Genomic DNA, 2,270 nt, shown 5'->3' on the forward strand with positions numbered 1-2,270 from the left:
TGTTTTGATTCAGGAGTAGGATCTTGAACAAGTCAAATGCGTATTATCCCCCCCCTTTTTTAAATTTTTTTTTAACATTTATTTATTATTGAGAGAAACAGACCATTAGCAGGGGAGGGGCAGAGAGAGAGGGAGACACAGAATCTGAAACAGGCTCCAGGCTCCAAGCTGTCAGCACAGAGCCCGATGCAGGGCTTGAACTCACGGACTGTGAGATCATGACCTGAGCCGAAGTTGGCTGCTTAACCAACTGAGCCACCCAGGCGCCCCATTATCCCCCCTTTTAAAGATTTCATTTTTTAAATTAATCTCTACACCCAACGTGGGCTTGAACCCACAACCGTGAGATCAAGAGTCACAGCTCTACCGACTAAGCCAGCCAGACGCCCCTACATATTATCTCCTTTTAAACATTAAGTTTTTTTAAGCACCAGAATTATATTTTTTGTCTTGAGACAGTGCTTTCTTCTATATTTGATTTCTTTGTTTCCTTGGTAGATACTATGGTCTCTTCCAATATTTCTTCAAAATTTCCCCCTATCTGGAAGTTTTTCTTAGAGGCTATCTTAGAAACCTTCTCTTAAGAGACAGACCAGTGGATGAGTCTTTGGAGGTCGTAAAACTGAGGATTCTAGGTGGAAACAGATAACCCGGATCGGAAGGTGGATTCAGTCCTAAAATGCTTAATCCACTGGCGCTAACACGTGGGTCTTCACTTTACAGTAGCTCCCCATAAAGCTGCTATCTCAATACCAAGAGCCATTTTGACGCTGTGCAAGTCGTGGTATTCCTGAAGGTGGCAAGCCATGTCACACTCTTGGTGAGATCACTCTGCAGCGGCCCAACACTATCCTGGCAGCTGGCGGTGTCTGCACTGTGCCGCTCTCCAGCTCCAGCCTCTCCAACACTCGTTGGCCCCACGCAGCCCCTCGGTCTGGACCGTGCATGCCTGCAGTTCGCACCGGTACTCGTGAATCTCCTCGCGGCCGGCCCTGCTGGCCTCCGTGCTTCGCGCCGCCTGCTAGCTCAGGCTGGCCAACCTGGACTTGCACATTCCTCCACTGACCTGGCGGCCAGGGAACCTCAACGCCGAACTGAGGTGTGGTGTGGCCACAGCCACGCTCACGTCGGCCGAGGCCTGCGACGACACCTACAGTGTGGCCAGCGGCTCGGCCACCTCCTCATCTTGCACCTGGCGCACGAAGGCCAGGTCGTCTAGCAGCGACTCCAGCCTCTTCTCCAGGTCCAGGCGGGCCAGCGAGGTGCCATCCACATCGCGCTGCCACGCCTCCGGGCACCCTTGGCTCCCCTCCTCGCAGCCTGACCGCAACCGCCGCGCCTCGTCCGCCGGGCCGACGCGCTCCAGCGGAGTCCGCGCCTGCGCCGAGCCCGCCCCCTACAGCTGCGCGCGCAGCTCGCGCCGGAAAAGCTCACCAGGCGCGTCGGGCCGACGTGGCGCTGCCCCAGCGCGGTTGCCTCGGCTTGGATCGGTCTTCTACTTCCTGCGCTGGTGCGCCTCCTCCGTGAATACGGCGAAGCGGTCGTCGAGGCCTTGGAGCTGCTCCGTCTCCTGGGTGCGCGCAGCTGCCGGACTCGGGTCCGGCCCGTCGGATGCCGCAGGGCCACGGGCGGTGGGCCGGGCGCAGGCCGAGCGAGGAGGCCCAGGAGGCCTCATTGCAGCGGGACAGCGACTGCGAGATACCTGTGCCACCGGCACTGGAGAGTCACGAGGACAGCCGAGGGCCATCTTCCAACACCTTGTGGTAGCAGGATGAGGCGCACAGGTAGTGCTCTGAGTTGAACGAAGCTTAAGGGCCGGGAGAGCAGCTACGGCGGAAGCTGCAGGAGTCTGCTTTCACGAGGCGCGTGAGACAGACCTAGGAAGGCTGCCCTTACCCAGTCCCACCCGCACGCCTACTCCACCCATCCATACCACACCGCTCGACCACTGTCACCTCCAGCATCTGGTCTGCCTCCCTCGTCTCCCCCTCGTCCCATCTGTCCATCCTACACGTGTCTGCTTCTGGTACTCCCTCTCCGGCTTGTCCTGGCCCCTTATACAGCCTCCACCTCCTCCAGGGCTAAACTGCCATTCTGGTATCTTGATTGGAGCTTCTCCGGCCTGCCCTGAAGCTTTGCTCAATTTGACATAATCGCCCTCTCTTCCTCTCTTTGGCGTCACCGCTGGCTCTTGCTCTCTGACTGTAATCATACTCAGGTTTATCGTATCCAAAACTAGCCAAACAAACAAGAAAACCGAACCCACAAAC

At 57.0% G+C, this 2,270-nt stretch overlaps 1 pseudogene; it reads right to left on the bottom strand.

Moving 5' to 3' along the window:
- Positions 1 to 355: 355 nt before the first annotated feature.
- LOC102960488 lies at positions 356 to 2,006 on the bottom strand (annotated as a pseudogene).
- Positions 2,007 to 2,270: the final 264 nt, after the last annotated feature.

The sequence above is a fragment of the Panthera tigris genome, chromosome A2 (assembly GCF_018350195.1).
Source record: "Panthera tigris isolate Pti1 chromosome A2, P.tigris_Pti1_mat1.1, whole genome shotgun sequence".
Taxonomy (NCBI): Eukaryota; Metazoa; Chordata; class Mammalia; order Carnivora; family Felidae; genus Panthera; species Panthera tigris.